The sequence below is a fragment of the Rhipicephalus microplus genome, chromosome 5 (assembly GCF_043290135.1).
Source record: "Rhipicephalus microplus isolate Deutch F79 chromosome 5, USDA_Rmic, whole genome shotgun sequence".
NCBI classification, from domain to species: domain Eukaryota; kingdom Metazoa; phylum Arthropoda; class Arachnida; order Ixodida; family Ixodidae; genus Rhipicephalus; species Rhipicephalus microplus.
Window position 1 is genome coordinate 53312620 of NC_134704.1, and position 19288 is coordinate 53331907.

The window sequence follows — 19288 nt, forward strand, 5'->3', positions numbered from 1 at the left end:
AACCTCATGCTGTAAATATTTGTAAATAGTGCCATAAACCTTGTTTGTTTTTCGTATCCCCATCTTGTAAGCGGTCGTTTCCTCAACCCGAAGCTACACCACGCTACCAACAGCACCCCGGGATCACAACAACTGGTGATCAGCGGTGGGAACCACGACAACTGGTGGCAGCGGTGGGATCCGAAGCGACTACAAGGAACAGCACCCCGGGGATCACGACAACTGGTTGGCATCGGTCGGATTCGAAGCTACAAGTGACAACAACAGTCGGCCCAGGAGAAGCAGCTGGCTCGAGACATGGATCACGTATGGGTGAGTGCTTGGCTTTTCCTTTGAGTGAACCAGGTTCTAAAAGAGGGTAAATTTTAGAACTGGTAGTTAACTTTGCCGAAAGACTCAGTTTCGCCGTTTCGGAAAGTTATTTTGGAAGTAGCGAGCACTCAGTACGATCATGGACTTACGGGAGCTGCAGAAGTCAGACTTGTTGCTGTTGTGTGAGGAGTTGGGGATCGATACAAAGGGTTTGGCACGAAAACCCATAATCATTCAAGCGATTAATGATTTGGGGGCTGATGATGAGGAACTAAGTGAAGAATGGGACCTCATCATCGAAAGAAAACTAAGAGCAGCTCAGATGGAAGGAAAGAGTGAACACGAAAGAGAAGGCCTCAAGAGAAAGTTTTTCAAACAAGACTATGAGTTGCGTATGAGAATGGGACCCCAGCGAGGAGTACTTCTCGAAAAGGAGGCAGAGTTCGAGATGTCTAGGTACATGCAGCCATATGAGGTATCATGGGATATGGGCCTGTATCTCAGACTCTTTGAACGAAAGTGTAGTCAACTGAAGTGTGAGCGAGACACCTGGTCTCAGAAGCTACGCACGGTTCTGCCCTGCGAGGCAGCGGATGTTGTTGCGCGACTCAGTGAGCAGCACGCGAACAACTACGAAGTTGTTAAAGCAGAGCTAATCAGAAGATTTGGAACTTCTGTTAGCAAAAAGAAAGAAAGAATCAGACCAGAGTCTGAAAGGGAGGCGCGTCACAAAGCGCTGGAAGTTGAGGCGCGTCATGAAGCGCTAGAAACAGAGATCGCACCAGAGAACGAGGCCGTGGCTGGTCTGGAGGTGGGGACGATGTCGAAAGACGCTCCTTGCGCGGATGAAGAGGGTGCCAGCAGCCCTAATGGGCCCAGTAAGAGGCTGGAAACCTTCTTCGTGCCTCAGGGGGACCTTTCGACATTGTCAAATTTAGGCATGGTTAGCGCAGTGGCAGATGAGAGCAAGAGCGCCACGCTTCAGCAGAGCAGCGATAACACCGAGCAGGTTTGCAAACATCGCATGAAAAGGAAGAAACGAAAGCGTTCGGCACTGCCTAGGCATAGGACTAGTCCCACACCGTCCCGCGAAAGACGAAAGGGTAGGCCACTAATCCGTTTAAGGAAACGTATAGGGTGGCGTTCCGAGAGGTACAAGCGGCAAGCCAGGTGTAGAGGGGGGAAACGAGGTGCGTTACCCCAACGAAAAGCGCGGTTGCGCTCGACAACTTCGGGAAAACGGCCTTGCCTGAAGGATCAAAGTCGAAAGCGCAGAGTGGCTAAAAACCGCGTCGGGGCGAGCACAAAGAGACAATGTCCCCGGTCTCAACCCTGTTTCTGGCGTCCCTTGCACATTCCTGAGTGGAGCCAGCCGAAGTGCAGAATGAGGCGTGACGGCAGGACACAGCCTAACGTTCGTGTGTTTAGTAGCCTCAGACGTGCTCGAAAACCGTCGGGACCGCGACCCCATCGTGTACGGTTAAAGGAACCATGAGAAAAGGGGGCGGTCAATATGAGTAACTTTTGCACAGGCGTGTTAAATATGGCTACTGATTATTGAATTGGAGATGCATATTGGTCTGTTTAAGTTTGTAAGTCACATGATGCGGAGTAAATTTTTGAAAAGGAAAACCGCCGAACTAAAGGCTGAAAATTGAAGTCCATTAATCATTTGTACGAATATACCGAGAAGGTAAAAACATAAAAGTGTTATTTTCGAGTGTTTTTAAGGTTTAGTGTTATATCGTATGCCTTCACTGTCAAGTGGATTTGGAGTGAACGAGCATTTGAAGGAAGATGTTAACATAGACCAAGTGATTTCGTAAATTGATTAAGTTTGGCGCGACACAGTGGAGGTGTCGTTGCGCGCATTAAGAATTGAAAGTCATTGGGGCACGATTTTAGCATAAAACTTGTGCATTATTGTGAGGTGCTTTTGATGAGTATCGCACCTAGGATTATTTTTGTGTTGTACACAGAGAATTACAACATAACGTAAGGATGAGCAATTGGACAAATTGTTAAGGATTAAGCTTTTGGTTAGTAGTGCTGTGTATTCTGCAACGCTGTAGAACTGAGAGTAATTGAAAATGCTCAGAAGAACTCAGTGGTTTTTTTCAATCAAATGCGTTAGCAAAGGCAGGTAACTAACTGAACAAACCTGCTAGAAGGCAGTGTTTGTTACATTTTTTGTCATTGTCTTCTTTGAAGAATGATTGATCTAGTGATCATGAGCAGATTATCAAGCTTTCCCTAAACGTTGAGGTAGACCGTTAGGTCACCGTGTAGTTTAAGATTTTGGGAGGCTGGTGAGCTTTATGTCTCAGTGGTAGACAATTATGGGCGGCCGTAAACAAAGACGGACGTTCGGACAAAATTAGCGCTCACTGAATCCGAGTTCCTGACTAATGCTCTCAGCGGGACAGAACCGATGAAAGTAGTCGGCGATTAAAAGGAGGAGGCAGCCTTCTTAAGTGAAGAGGCAATACTGATCGTCATCCGGTTTTGAAAGCTTCTGTTGACTACCGAGAATTAATGGTTCGGTGTTATGTGAGAGATCGAGGCCTATGTGCCGTTCTATGTCAGGACGACAGTGGTAACAAGCAAAGCTGCGCTTTGCTTGCACCAGAATTTGGGCTCTCGTGAGATAACGTACAGCGCTTCAGGAAATGAATGCGCTTGCCTTGTGTAGGCCATTCATCAGTTGCAGGTTATCTCAGAGGTGCTAAATTTAAAGTAGGGACAGACCATTTTCCCCTTACTTGGCTGCAAACCGTGACATAAAAGAACAGTCGCCTTGTGAGGCAGAGCTTGATTCTTCGAAAATACAATTTTGGCATTAGGTAAAAGAAGGGCAAATTGAATGGAAACGTTGACACGCTCAGCCGCTCTTTCTAAGCCATTCTGGGGTGCTCTTTCTGTATCAAAATTGATATTTTAGTTTTTTTCGTGCATCTTATGTAAATTTGTAAGGTAGCACGTCCGGTTTTTCAGCTCAAGTGAGTCCTGAGAGTTTTGAGTGTGAGCTTTTGTTAAAGCTAGGAAATGAAAATTGGTTTCCATCCCTCTTTTGGCTTGGTTTGATCGAAGGGGGCCGAGTGCTTGCTTGTACAGGTGGTCGAGTATCAGAGATGCTGTCGAAGATTCGGCAATCACCCGGACCATGCCACAAGCGAAGGCCAGTTCCTGGCATTCAACTACTGACCTTTTCGTCGTCCCTGCGAGCAGCAGTGTTGACTGCTGCCCTCCGTGACTCATCTGGCGAGGGGGAAGCTGTTATGACCGGCATCAGTAGGCGCCATGCTGTCGCTGAGAAGCGTGACCGGGCAGCGTTCCCACGCCTAGAACCCAGTTTTCTCGGAACCAGCGTCCAGAAATGACGGGGGAGCGGCGCTCTTTTAACCCTCAAACAAGTAGCCGACTCGCCGAATGCTTATGCCCGCCAGGTATTGTCCCGGCTAGCCGGCGGATGAGACGTCGTGTCGCCACAAAGCTGTAAGCCGTTCCAGAGGGGACAACAAAGACAGCGTATTCCTTTGAAGAAACGGCGACCGCCGCCACAAAGTGCCCTGCTAATTGTGCGGACAGATTGGCGGACCGTTTGATGTCTGCTGTCCGAAGCTTGGGACCCCTCGACCAGCGACATACACGACGAGCAAGAGCCTCTCTGGCGCCACCTTTAAGTGCAGTGATCTTGACTCGAAATTGGATGTTCACGTGCGCCGTGCATGCTCGTACCCCTCACCTGTTGTGTGTGTGTGTGTGATTGGTGTTCCACTGAAGAAGGAGGAGCCCGACAGGGCTTATAACGGCGCCGCAGAGTGCAGGACGTCGCTCTGAACCAAGTAAAGGTTCAACCACCACGTTCGTAGTTTGTGAAGGCTCTGAACCAACTAAAGGTTTAACCACCACGCTCGTGGTTTGTGAACTCTTAACCTCATGCTGTAAATATTTGTAAATAGTGCCATAAACCTTGTTTGTTTTTCGTATCCCCATCTTGTAAGCGGTCGTTTCCTCAACCCGAAGCTACACCACGCTACCAACAGCACCCCGGGATCACAACAACTGGTGGCAGCGGTGGGATCACGACAGCCACCACAGCGTCGTCTTAGCAAAGCGTAGGAAACACTTGCCTTTTCGTGCAAGCATTGCATGGTCAGCGCAGCGTGATAAACGCTACGGTCCTTCGAATTACTTATGTATGCCTTTTCTAGTAAAAAAGACGCACATAGAGAATATTTACGTGTTGTTATGGTGCCTCAGATATGCGCAATAATTGCTTTTAATTGACAATCGCACAAGTATGAACGCTAAATCTTGAGCAATATTGGTAGGTGCTGCCAATGGGGCCGGCCGTTTAGGATATCTTTTGGTGGGATGGGGTCGGCCGTTTGGGATATCGTTTGGTGCCGTTTAGGGTACCGACGCACCGTTAAGAGCAGACAAACAGGCAAACGTACAGACAGACAGACCAAAACTTTTTGCATCGAAAATCCCCAAGAAAGACTATCATCTTTAAAAGAAAACATAGTCGAACTCGGCCCTAAACACTTACATTAAAGCTTTTGCAAACGCGGATGTACCCTACTTTGAAAATGTTACACATCATGTACCCTGACCTATACCCAAGTAATCTTTGTCCACATTGTGGGGAAATAGCTTCATTAGAACACATGCTCCGGCAGTGCACCAAATTCGCTCACTTATCGAACATCACCTCTGCCAGATGGGAGGCGGCAATCCGCAGCTCGTCCTTGGCAGATCAGCTCTGGGCTGTCCACCAAGCCCGCGAGGCGGCTGAGGAGCTCGGCATCTCAGTCCCCGCGTTGTAGCTGCCCGCAACACAGTGATATGTGTTTTGGAGGACCAAATAAAAGTTTATCCAATCCAATCCAATCCAATCGAGCGAGAACCCGCACGCGGGGGGCAACCGCGCGAGCAAAAATCGCGACAGCAATATGAACAGGCGTCACGCAATGACCGCGAAGACAGGAGGAGCACCCAAACGCTGTCACGTGGCTTCGGTGTCGTCGCTCGCAAGCTTCTTTTGTTTTCTTTAAACATTCATCCTTTTCGCCCGTTTGTTTACTTTCTGCGCAAACGGAGCAACACGTGCCGGAGAACTACGAGCCGAGGAGCAGCCTCGCTTGCGTAAGAACCACGTTTGTTCTTCGCGGCGTGAGGCGCACGCTAATTGAATGTCAGCGAGAGCGGGAAAAAGAAAAGAAAGAAAGAAGCGTAACCCTCGCTAAATGGCAAAGAAAACAAATGCAGCTGCGTCGGGAAACCGAGGTATGATAAACCATTCGAGCCCGTCAAAGGCTTCCGTGGGTCACGAGACGGAGGCTAGACGTGGTCTAGACCACACTAATAGGCGGAGACACACGCGCATGACGATGCGGCATGACTGCCGAATCTCTCGGCCGAGCACGGTGTCGTCACAACAGCAGCAACACTAGGCAGCCACACAACCTGACAGGATTCACGGCCAAAATGCGACGCGTACAACACGCGCGTCACGCCGTGTGTGCGTGCACGCATGTGCGCATGCGCCGGGAGTTGTCATTCACGACACTTCTCCGCACGAGGACGGTGGGACCTCTGCATACGCGTTAATATACCCTTGAGATCGTTTACGGGGGCATGCGGCTTTCTATGCATGCCCGTGACGCCAGATGCGGGTATATACATCTCTCTTGCCTTGCACACCGCAAACACCTCGAAACGGATACGTTGACAACATTGTATTACACGCGGTATACTTCCTTCTTCACCCTGGACGTGCGCTCGAACAGGCCAACCTGAGATATGCTTTGGCAGCAGCGATGCAGGGTTGCCGACCTAGGGTAATTGCCCTTACTAGTAGGGTACTTTCGGAATTTTCGAGCCAGTGTGTGGGGTAGTATGGTGGTGACGTAGGGTAAAATCAACATTTCGTTCGTCATTGATCACTGTAAAAAGCTGAAGATCTGTGCGACTAATACGAAGGTTGCATTCCGGGAGATATAAAAAGAGAAATAATAATAATAATAATAATAATAATAATAATAATAATAATAATAATAATAATAATAATAATAATAATCTGGTCTTCTACGTCCCGAAATCACGATATGATTATGAGAGACGCCGTAGTGGAGGGCTCCGGAAACTTGGATCATCTGGCATTCTTTAACGCATTTTAAGGAAACTCTATGCTTTAACGCGCACTGACATCGCAAAGTTCACGAGACTCCACCTTTCTGCCTCCATCGAAACGAGACCGCCGCGGCCGGGATGGAAGCGGCGACCTTCGGATCTGCAAACGAGCACCAGAGCCACCGATCCATCGAGGCCGACAAGAAAGCAAGAATGAGAGGCAAAGAAGGAAAGAAAGAAACAAAGAGAGAACACCGGAGAAATAAGCGGAGTGTTATGTGTTCGCAACACATACAGACACACAAGAATACACCACACGCAATTCGTGAACTTTCCTTTAAAAGGCCGCTGATGGCCGACAGAAACTCCTGGGTGCTTAATAGACGACAAATATGCCAATACTCTTTAAGTATTCTTTATTATATATACTTACGCTGTGACTAACAGCGGTAAAATAAAATTTGATTTAAAAAGTGAAAAAAAAAACTACTGCCGAAACCCGGGATCGAACCAGGGACCTTTAGATCTTCAGTCTAACGCTCTCCCAACTGAGCTATTTCGGCCGACACGTTCGCCGATGGCTACAATGCGGTGTGGTGAACGACGTGTATAAGAGAGACCGCAGGATTGTCTAAGTTACTTGCGTTGTCCTTTCCTCTGTTCTGATTATTATTATTATTATTATTATTATTATTATTATTATTATTATTATTATTATTATTATTATTATTATTATTATTATTATTATACGAAACCAATCGAGAGCCACGCTACGTTATCTACAGCTATTCCATCATAATGATATTTTAATAATGAAAGTACACAAGAAAATCAACAAACAATAAATTAATCGGAAAAGATATATATTTTCGCAAGCTCTATGCGCACGCGCGCACGCACGCACGCACGCACACACACGCGCGCACACACACACACACACACACACACACACACACACACACACACACACACACACACACACACACACACACACACACACATTATATATATATATATATATATATATATATATATATATATATATATATATATATATATATATATATGAGGTCTAACAGACAGTAATGCCAAGGAATGTACAGGGGAAGTTATTACAACCAATGGAATGTAAATAAGAAGAAAGAAAAGTGGATGAAAAAATAACCAGCCGTTACCACGGCTGGTTATGAACTAGCCAACAGGACGAAAAAGTCAAATCCACCCCTCAGCATGCTGCGTTTTATTGGTTACGATGGAACCAGTCATCGCTTCAAGGGCGATCGACTAAGTTAGGCGGTGTTTTCAAACCAGAGGCATCTTTTTTTTTTTTTTCAATTGTCTGTCGTTCCACTAAGTGCAGATGAGCACCCATGCAATAAAATAGTCAGAAACTTTTCGCGATTATATATTTTTTTAGAAGCAGGGGTGTTTAAATTTATTTTGAAGCTTTCAATGCTTGCACTATAGGTCTGTTTTAGAATAATCAGCACGGTGGCCTCTGAGATCAGTACTGGCCGAGAGTTTTACAACATCGCGACCGCAGCTGAATCCGAGGCCACGTGTCGGTCTGTTAGCGAGGCCACGTGTCAGCGTGTACATTCAAGAGCGCTGCTCGGCCGACACGTGTCGTCTTTGTTGTCACCACCTGCGCCCGAGCACGTGCGGCTGGCTAATTAGTCATTTGGCTGAACGGTATACTTCGCTAGTTAGGCCAGGACATGCTATGACCCTGCTAATTACGCCAAATCATGGTAAGGCCCAGGTAATTACGCCACGTCTTAGGAAGACCGTGCTGACGAATCCGCGTAAAGCTAGAACCGGGCTAACTAAACCATACTAGTTGATCTGCTAACTAAACTATGCTACTTAACGCGAGGTTAATAATCAGTACGCTAACTAAAGTCATGCTAATTAGCCCTGGCTAATATTATGACAATTATACTGCTTATCAGAATTACATTATTGCCTTGCTAATTGTGTCCGAGATAATTTAGTTCTAATTGAAGCCTTATCAATGAAGACAAGACAGCTCAGTGTAATGGTCATTAGGTCTCAGTCAATCAGTTCAATAATACTTGACAGAGAGCTGATGTGGTCTGCACTTCGACGTCAATTACGCACATGAGTAGACGACTAACTTAAAAAGCTGCAAAAAGGTATACGTCATCATAAGCTGATCCACGGCTCCAGCCTTGCAAAAGTAGCGTAAGCTCACCAAGTTATTTTATATGCAAAGAAGCTGCCGCTTAGCGTACACCGCATCAAACGCTTGACAGTCACACCGGCACCATCACAGTCCCGAGTTGAACTCGAGCCTTCTCAGAATCAACGAGTTCATATCCGAGTTCGCGCATACATCAGTTTGATTGTTAGACCCCCACGGCGAAAATCGGGTATACGCCCACCACGTTTGCGCTTGCCGAGGAGCAGTACCCACGTAGAGCGGCACGATTTATCTATCAGCTTTATCGCGCAGACTATGCACACACGCACGCTGAAGTAGAAGTGATATCACCACGTGGCTACGATGTTTCGCATTCAATTTCACCGCACTCACGACGTTGCTAATCACAGCCGCATTGCCGCCATGATGCGAGCGCCCCTGATGGCCACCTGTCCTTATATTTATCGGCAATATTTGATAGCAGTGAGACGAGCAGCTCAAGATTGCTGCGTGTGCACCCTTGCTGCCTCCGAGAGCGGAAATTTCCATGCTGCAGGTTGAACGAAAGAACCTGCCCGAAAGAGGACAAACGCCCACGAACACGCCTGTGGGAGGCCCGTCTTGAGTTGGCAAAAAGATTGCGCGGCAATCTCGCTAACGTCGCTGCACTGTTAAAATGTTGACTAAGTGGCGACGCTGACGTGTTCGCACCACGGAGGATTTAAAAAAATTGCTAGAGGGGAAATGACTGCGCAGAAGTGAAGCCGGTCCTCTGGCGAGATGGCGGCTGTGGCGGCCATCTTACTAGGGGCATGTTAAAGTATCAGCACTCATCGATTACAAATGAAGCGTTTCCCTCGCACGTCCAACGAGTCTAATGCGGGATTTTTGTCGGGTCACATATTGCTCCAGGTGCGTCTTAAAAATGCTAGTTTTACGTAGTCAGCCTCTAATTGGAGGCAAAGTTCTTTGAAGATTCATTCATTCATACTCGTTTCTGTGTGTTGTTTCGTCGGGAACAACTATCTTTTAATATAGAACTAACGTAGCATTTACATAACATATCAAAGCCACTTGATCTTTAAGTGGGCAATATCAGAAAAAAAGCATGTTTCCACCATCTTGGCAGTGGCAAAAGGTGGCTTCACTTCCGTTGGCAAGGCATTTTCCACTCCAGCAACTTTTCTTTAATCCTCCTTGGTTCGCACACGGTGTTTATTTGATAACCGCCGCAGATGTCCCACATGCGCTTCCAACGCCACGCGCGTTCTTGTAACCAGCTTTATCAACGCTGCTATCACGCGCTCCGTACTCTCTTCATGCCACGACCACTGCAGAGCAAGCCCGGAGCAAACTCGTCTGCCGAGAAGCTCGGGCCATCCTGTATCGCACCCCTAGCCATGTTCAAGTCTGGAAACAGTAATAGCCAAGCTGGGGTCAATTGCGTATCACCCAAGCTCAAAACTAGCGGTTGCTAAGAAACCTTATTGGATCGACCAGCTCCGCTGTTTTGTCTTGTGCATTTAAGCGCTGAATGTCCTATTCCGGAGGGTGTTAGCGTTTCGCATAGTTGGCCGTGAAAGCTGAAATAGGATAGAAAACGCAACACACGGCACACGATCTGTTAAATGATGAAAAGGAAGCTTGTATTTAATTGAGAAAACTTTATTGTTACGTTATCGAGCACTGGTTAAAAGACGGACACTTGAGATGAAAATCTATATATAGACTCACGCCCTCTATAGTCCTTCATCTGACAACCGCTCAAGACGCTCGCGATTCGCAGACCATTACTTCAAATAGCTACCAACGCGCCCAAGCAAGTACCTTTATGAGAAAACTTGGTTACAATATTAATCGCACAACCGCTCAAAACCGTACATCGCACAATGCACAACCGCTCAACTCACTCGCAATTCGCAGACTCTTCCTTCGCTCGCTCCTCTCGCTCCGTCTCTGGCTATTCCCGCGCTTTTTTTCGCTCTGCTCTTCCGGTCACAGGTCCGAGCACACATGCACGCACGCTGACACAAACACGCAGCGCACACACAACACACGCGCGCGTGCACTAATGGTTACGCAAAGTAAGAGGGTGCATGGTGCGCTCCTTCGCTTCGCCGTTCGGCGAAGTAGGGTCGAACGTCCTGCAGACCACGAATGCACAAAGTGTAGTGTTTCACCTCTCGCATTCGAACCAGCAGAGTGCAGTAACACGGGGATGCCTGCTTTGTCATTTCGCGCGATTCTACGTCACAGCCAAGCAATCTTCCTGGCATGATTCTATACGCTATACTGCCAAGCAATCTTCCACGCATTAAGGAGAGTCCTAGCACTTCCAAATATTATACTGTGTGGGTTTTTTAAGCAGTTTCAAGTAATACCGTGGCTCTGTGGTACGTACGACACCTCCTTGTTACACAGACGACGTTAATTCCATTCTCGAGTCGAACGACACTGTTCTATATAGTAATTAATTTGTTTTGCACTATATGTCATTCATATATTTTTTTTTTCTTTTACCGAAGCCTTTTTAAGCAGAATCGCTATTTTGTGATAGACGAACTGCCTGCCACGCACAAGGCCTGGGTTTGATTCTCTGGAACCAAACAGTTTGATGATGATGATGATGATGGCGGCGGCATAAACGAATGGCTCTCAACCACTCTGGGGGATTGGCCAAGAAATTGTTATTTAGATAGTGAATCACGTATTACGTTCAAATTTAATTATTTTTAAAAAAGGTCTCATTTTATTTGTTATTCTATTTATTTCCATCTTCCTCCGTGTTTCGCTTAAAGACAAGATGATGATATTTCACTGACAACGAACGTCGCCGACACCAACGCAGAAAAGAACACCTACAGTACCAACGATACAGTGGAGCTCGAACACGGGTACGCTGGGTGCCAACCCGGTATTCTACCACTGAGCCACGCCAGTGCTTGTGACTTGTTGGCAATCTTGCTTCAGGCGGGCTTGATGTCGGGAGAGCAATCGCGTTAATACGACTTATAAAGCGTTTTAAAACATTGAAAGAACAACCAGTGGTCGCACAATGCGAATAGCGTATCGAGTGGGTCGTCCAATGCTCCAACCTTTTACAAAAGCTTGTTCTTGTTCACTTATTAACTGTGGCACATACCCACTTCAGGCACAATTCCTCATGGTCGTCAGCCACTGCATGAACAATTGGCACAAAATTCCTTGCAAAGTGTTCAGCGAATACCACGCTTCTCAGAATAATGACGAGAAGTAGCATAGCGAATGCGAGACTACTACCCAAAGACTTTTAACATTAATGTTGTAGTGGGTATCAAGCACGTGTGCTTGCAGCAGTCGCCCAATGAGTGTTTACAAAAAGCTCTAAAAGGCCGCTCTTCTAGCTTGCACTCTGACTGTGCTGCGTCTTCCGCACAGGCCTGGCGTTTTTTGTTGATGAACTCAACTATGCTAAAACTAATAAACGATAACACTGATCTCCAAACTCACAACAACCCTTGTGACGCACTTGCCTAAGACGACTCGAGAGCGAAAGCCACTGCCTTCAAGTTTTTCTTTTTAATCAACTCATATGATGACACCCCCCCCCCCCCCCCGTTACTGAGCTTTCTGATACAGCTGCCTCTGGGATCAGCACACTTTTGACACGCGACAATGACACACCATGCCATCGTGACGTCACTCTACATCACGGTGACGCCATGACGTGACATTCTTTTACGACTTGTGACGTTATCGTGACATCATGCAAGGAAAATCATCACTGTGAACAACATGATGTCATCACAACGAGTTTTTTTTTTTTTTCATCACTCGTGTTGACACCGGCGCCGACGGTAAACTTTCACGTGTGATGAGGCATGTAAAACTTTCGCCTTCACAACGTCCAACGGCTACCATTTGACGTTGTGAAAGGGCCAGTTCAATATCCTGAAATTAAGCAGTCGGACTTTACAAAACCGATGTTAATGAGAAGGGCTTAACGGTACACAAAGAAAAAGCGGCTTCCACGGTGCAACTATACTGCTGAATTGCTCGCACATACCGGAACTGACGGCTTATAATCTGGCACAGCTTCGGCGCGCGGAAGTGCATCACGAGATCTGCCTCTGCACGCGCAGGTCGCCGACGCTTTCCCACGCCGACTTCTCGTGTCTCCGACGCAACAACGCGGCGCTCTCTCTCTCTCTCTCTCTCTCTCTCTCTCTCTCTCTCTCTCTCTCTCTCTCTCTCTCTCTCTCTCTCTCTCTCTCTCTCTCTCTCTCTCTCTCTTTCTTTTTTTTTTCTCAGACCACGCCAGCGTGCATGTACTGGCACTTCGCGCCACCGTCACTCTACCAAAGCCGTCTCTTCACTTCCTGGTCTTGAGGCGAAGTTAAAAAAAAGAAAGAGAAATAAAGAGATGTCTTTCTTCGCGAAGCCGCACCAGTGTGTTTCGACGTCCTTTGTTTCCGAATCGCCGCCGTGCTAGGGAGATTACTCCGAAGCCCCGAACAAGAGACTTCCGTCTCTCACCGATCCCGAAATACACCCCCTGCTCGTATAGAACCACACGCTTTCCCCTCTCCGTCGTTCCTGAACCTCCTCTCTCGTTTGCCTCGTTGTTTAACTGTACGAAAGTGTTCTTGCTCGTTTTGTCTCGCCTTAAACTCACGCGCGTCTCCCGTCAAAACAGAACAGACGCCGACATCGCCTTTTGTTGGAGCCTTCGAGTCTCCTTTTTGCAGCGATCTTCCAACCTGATCCAGAAGCTGCCACCATACATGCGTGAATACTTCCGTGCGGCGTGCTTTTGGTTTTTTGTTTGTTTGTTTGTTTTTACTCTGTCGCTCACGTGCGCGGCTGGGCTTGTGTGTGTCGCCACCAGAAAGCTGAGAGCGTTAATGGCGACGTCCACCATAAGACACAACGTCGTTGCGATAAGGAAGTTCTGGCCATGCTCCTGGAACATCCGGTGTTGCGCAACAGCTGTGGTTTGCGCGTCGGTGAATAAAAACTGCGCTCGCAGTGACATCTTCTGACACCTCATCTGATTACAGTGGCTCATGAACACGTTTTCTGCGAGTGTCCTTTTCGAAGGCCTTTAAGAAGAACGGCACACGAACAATTTCGACGTTCACGAAAATTTAAACCACGCAGCAGTGAAGTATGACTAACATATATATTGTGTTACAGTTTATGCATTTGTAGTCAAGCGTTTTTTTTTTTCCGTTGAGCTCATCGGCACGACGTGGCGCCAGAATTCCGACGTCGGCGGCGTCAACATGCGACCATGCAGAAAATCATATTGCGATGACTTCATCATGGCATCACAGATACCAAAACTTGTTGACGTCATCCGATGACATCGTCGCTGGTCAGAGGTATGGGCTGATCCTGGTGGCAGTGCAAAACAACGTTAAATTCAAAGAGCTTTCGCGCGAGAAAAGGGGATGGGGGTCAATACAATTGATTGAGAAGATCAGGAAAAAAATCACAGGGTCCCTAATGCATTCCACTTAGACGATCGACTAGAAGGCCGAATCCATCTTTTTCTGCGGTCGATGTGTTGATGATCTCCCGCCACCCTCTGATAGCTTTCTGCGCATAACACAGTTTTGCATTGCCACCATGATGAGTCCACCGATCACGGAGGCCGTGCAAGGCAACGGTGCCATGTTACGTCACAAATGTCGGCGATCAGTGACGTCATCATGTGAATTTTTTTTTTGCACTGCCCGTGTTTTGTCCACTGACCACGACGGCCAATTTTCGCGTTTGATGGGGCACTTAAGGCTTTCGCCACAATTACCAGGATTTGGCCAGTGGAGTCACGGTGAAGGCATGATCTATCATGCGACTTTCTTTATGGTGATGATCGTGTTTCACGAAAGAGGAACGGGCGGACAGTTTTGTTGTTGTTGTTGTTGTTGTTGTTGTTGTTGTTGTTGTTGTTGTTGTTGTCGTTGTTGTTGTTTAACAAAGTGGTTGATTGGGCTGGTTGGTCCTGCATGGTATACGAAGGAAGTGCTTAACAGTGCGAACGACAGGAGGGGATAGAAGAGACGAGAACAGAGTGCTGATGTTCTCGCCAGCGCTCTGTTCTGGTCTCTTCTATCCCATCCTGTCGTTTGCGATGTTAAGCACTTTCTTCGTCTACCATGTTGTTGTTGTCGCTCAGTTGGCACGAAAAATCCTCCACTCATTCTGAAAACTGGGCAAACTTTAAGCTTCGCCTTCAAGAGGTGAACGCGATAGCGAAATTCTGTTTCTAGTGCGTACTTCAAACACTTCGTGTTTGAAATATTTTCGAACTTGCTATGCACCTTACTACATGGCTTTAAGGGTGCAGTAACGTGTGTGCCTTTAGTAATGGGTGACTAGCTTTAAACTATATGAATTCATTATGATAACCCCGTGTTCTTCTGACGCCCGAGGCCAAAGTACGCTTGTACCACGAAATATTGGGACAATATTTCACGTTGTATTGTAAAGCATGTATACAGGAATCATGTGTTTATAAAGCATGAAAGTTACTTTCAGTTCATAATCAAGCAGAGGAAGTTATTTTCACTGTGTTCACAAGCAGAAGCGTGGCTGTGTGGTAGAACAATCGCTGCCCACGCAAACAACCCAGATTCGATCCCCACTGAGACATATGTTTGTTATTTTATTCGCATACTTCTCAATTTTTTTCGGCCACGCAAAGACTGTGATTTTTCGCCCACAACCAACCACGCCGACACCGACACCGGCATTTCTGCAAAACGACCTCCTTAACGCAATCGCGTTAAACATTTCAATAATAGACGATCCCGCTTGGCACCTTCGCGCTTGCATACACAGCTGTAGGAATCTGGCCGAAAGCCAAAGGCGAGGTTGCCTTGCACGCGTTTGCCACGCATACTTTTTTTTTTTTTTGCCACGCATACCAGACATGCATTCCACACGCGACAGTTTAAAATGGAAAAAAAAAAATTATTCGCAAACCGAGAAACGTGACGCGCTTCGTTGATACGCTGAAAACAGGAGCACTCGGCGCCAAATTATTTGCGTAAACAAATCCTCGAAATTCGACGAGGCTTATAGAAGGACGCACAAAGGGCGACTGCGAGCCAAAATCTCTCTTTCGTATGCTAGATAGTCAGTGGCACACAAATAAATGACGTGCCCCTAGTGCAGGGACAAGTTTCAAGGCAACGATAACCTACTTTTACCGACCCCTCCGTTTCTCTAATCTTTCTCCGCGCAACGCCGTAAGCCTTGCCTCCGAAAAATTCCACTTAAAGGCTCCCAACACGCGAGAAAAAACGAACAGCTTCTATATATAGTTTGCGTCAGACACTGTACCGAACATATATTCTTTTTTTTTTTTGAATGTCGATTAGACGCAGTGAATTCTTAATCGAGCATATCTTTTGCCATTGGATCACTCTTTACAACTTCTACAAAAAAATGTAGTAAGCGTAAGCCTTGCAAACTGCCAGAATGCCCCACGTGAGTGAACTCAGCCAATCACGAATGGTCTTCAGCAACCAGGAGAGGGTGACAAGGACATGGATGGCGCGTACGGTGGCGGTCAATTAACGTAGAGCCCAGAGCAAAAGTGCAAGGACCACAAGAGAGCTGGCCACAATCACCGATGCACCACCCAGAGGCGGGCCATCTGCTGTCGAGAACATATATCGGTGGCCCCGAATTCACCAGAGCAATGCTCTCGATAGCAGACGCCAATTTCGGCACACACTACCCTTCGGTATACGCTATATATGAACAACTTAATTCTGGTACTAAGGATCAGTCCGATACTGACGCGCCCACGTCGGGACAGGTGCAACAGTGGTGGCCGCTGATGCTGCGCAGCGACGTGTTGGCAGACTAACGCCCTCCCGTGGCCCGTACACTTCTACTCACTGTACCCACGTGCGCCACACACTAGAATATGTAGCATGTCTATGCTCTCTCGCTGGTCCCATTTATTTTAGAGTGAAATGTCCTATAATACGTCCGAGCACAAGTTCGTCAAAGACAACAATAAACTGAGGTAAGACAAGCTCTTGATCTTTGTACCGTCCCGCCCATCGCGCTCGTCACGGGAAGGGACCTTTGAACTTCATTACAAGAACGCAGTGATCGCACTTACTTATTTCAGCCTTCAGGCGCGTTCTGTGTACGTTCTCTATCTGCGGCGCACTGTTGTATGCAGTTGCATTTTTCTTCGTAAAGGTGCACGAAGTGGCATGATATCCACATCTCTCTCTCTCTCTCTATCTCTCTCTCTCTCTCTATGTAAACCCCGAACGGCTATATACAAGGTTGGCACGAAAATAGCACCGGAATATTTCACACCCAGGCACTGAAATTACGTCGGGACTGCTCGGATACCGGCTCGTCAGAGGGGAGAAAAAGGGCAGGTAAGCGTAAAGTAGCGGATCTGTCAAAAGAAAAAAAAAAACACGTTATTTTTGAGCCGCCGTGATGAATAGGCGCTGCTGAGATCGCGTATATGCGCACACACACCACTCGAGAATGCAGCACAAGAGACTCCTTTTTAAGCGCCAGAGCCCCAGTTTCTCGAAGTCTTTGTATTGTTTTGTGGTCTCCTTTCTTTTTCAGCGAACACGCGGGATTCTCGAGAAGCCCCTTAGAAAAAAAAAGCAGAGGAGGAAAGAGAGAGAGAGATCATGCGGAGCTCCACGGCTTCCTCTTGAATGGCGCATTCATTAGCAGGAAGAAGAAGAAGCAGTTTCTTCGCGGAAGACTCCCCTTTTAGTTTGCGCACAATAGACGGGCAGTGTAGAAACGTAACGAGCTCGGGATTAACCTCAGGCCACACGCGCACTCCGCTTGCGCAAGCGCGACAACCAGAGAAGAACCACTGTCTGATAAGTGCGGTTTGTTGCGCGCAGCAGTAAAACAACGGACAGAACCTGGGAGTATCGCTTGGTCATTATTATTATTATTATTATTATTATTATTATTATTATTATTATTATTATTATTATTATTATTATTATTATTATTATTACCACGAAGTATCCCGCGCCAACTAAACTAGGTTTTCACAAGCAATGCGGCGATTGGGGTAAAAGTTTTCGACCAAACACTGAGAAAGAAGCGTTATGGTAAAGCACTCGACATCACCTGTGTGAGACTATCAGAGAAAAATATAAGCAACACCAAATACACGCTAAAACGCTTAAAATGAACGGGTTTGTCTGAATCCTGCAGTATATGATGCCTAGAACATTTACGATAGGCTTCGTACTATATAGCATGACGCCTGCTTCAAACTGCCCGACGCTGCGTATATAGGAAAGCCTATATAACAACACTTCGTACAGCTTAGTAGCGTTGATTATACGCTCTTAATGTACAGAATATATCTTAAGACGACACGCACGTACTACAGTCACATCACCTTACCACAACCAGGTCATACCTAAATGGAAATGGTTTCCGGAGTCCTCCACTACGGCGTCTCTCATAATCATATGGTGGTTTTGGGACGTTAAACCCCACATATCAATCAATCATCTAAATGGAAATGGTTTTGCTTTACCAAAAAAAAAGTTATTTACGTGCGTATATCAGTCACAATCACAAACTAAATCCAATTTCTCGGAACCAAATACCGTTATATCCGTATTCGTCATATCGAGACAAGACTTTAGTGGCAGTGCTTCTGCTCCACTCTAGTTAAATGGTTTTCAAAACTACTATACGTTCCGTCTTTAAAAACTTGCCAGCAGTTTTCTTGCTCCGCTGCACAGAACTGCAAGTATACGACGCGGACTCGGAGGACAAAATAAGACAGAAGAAAGACTGCGGAGGCGGTTGTGGTGAACTATACCATGTCTCTAGATGCACGCAGCAAAGCCCATCAGAGGTGTGTCGGAGACACTCGTTAATTCCACGCTCATTAGCAGCAACGGCGGGCGAGAGAACCCGCACTATATAAGTCGAGTTGCGTAACATGCGCCGTGCAAACACGAGGCTATATATAAAGTATATAGCGCGCCACGGGCACGGTCGTTTGCCAGACAGCTCTTCGTCAAGCTTTTGTCTTCGGGCTGCGCGACGTTACGAAAGACCTCGATCAAAATAGCTGTCGGCTTTAAGGGACGCTATAGCAGAACGCGTCAACGTGACGTACGCATCCGCGCACCACGCACGTATATATACGAGCTATATAACGTCAAGTATAAACAAGCGAATTGAGGGATAATAATATTACATATAAGGCGATTATCCCACCTGCACGTGACTGTGTGTTTTTCTGGATCATGATGGGACTGGACTGCGTTTCGATGTTGCCTCCTCCGTGCCCTAACCGACGGTAAGCCGCAAGTAAGTGGCCGTAGCGTTGCAAGTAATCAAGTAGATTTTTCGTGACAAGTCACAACGTAGTTTATTTCTTTCGACGTTTCAGCCATAGTCTGGTCTTCATCATTCAAGTAGCCAAGTAGATCCTCCGCGAGAAGTCGCATCGTATAGTATATTTATTTCGACGTTTCAGCCAGAGTCTGGCCTTCATTAGGAATGATGAAGGCCAGACTCTGCAGCTGAAACGTCAAGTGGAGTACGCCTCTAAAATTTTTAATTTGTCGACGTTTCGATCGGAGACCACCTTTCATCAAGCCTTGATGAAAGTCGGTTTCCGATCGAAACGTCGACAAATAAACAGTTCTTCAG

The 19288-nt window shown here is 46.8% G+C and overlaps 1 protein-coding gene and 1 non-coding gene across 5 annotated transcripts in view; both read right to left on the reverse strand.

The window, feature by feature from the left end:
* Oatp30B (Organic anion transporting polypeptide 30B) overlaps positions 1-19288 on the reverse strand; it is a 272925-nt gene that overhangs the window by 225731 nt on the left and 27906 nt on the right. The gene's annotated exons all lie outside the window — the stretch shown is intronic.
* TRNAF-GAA (transfer RNA phenylalanine (anticodon GAA)) lies at positions 6941-7013 on the reverse strand. The gene has a single exon. It is a non-coding gene; the product is annotated as a tRNA-Phe (tRNA).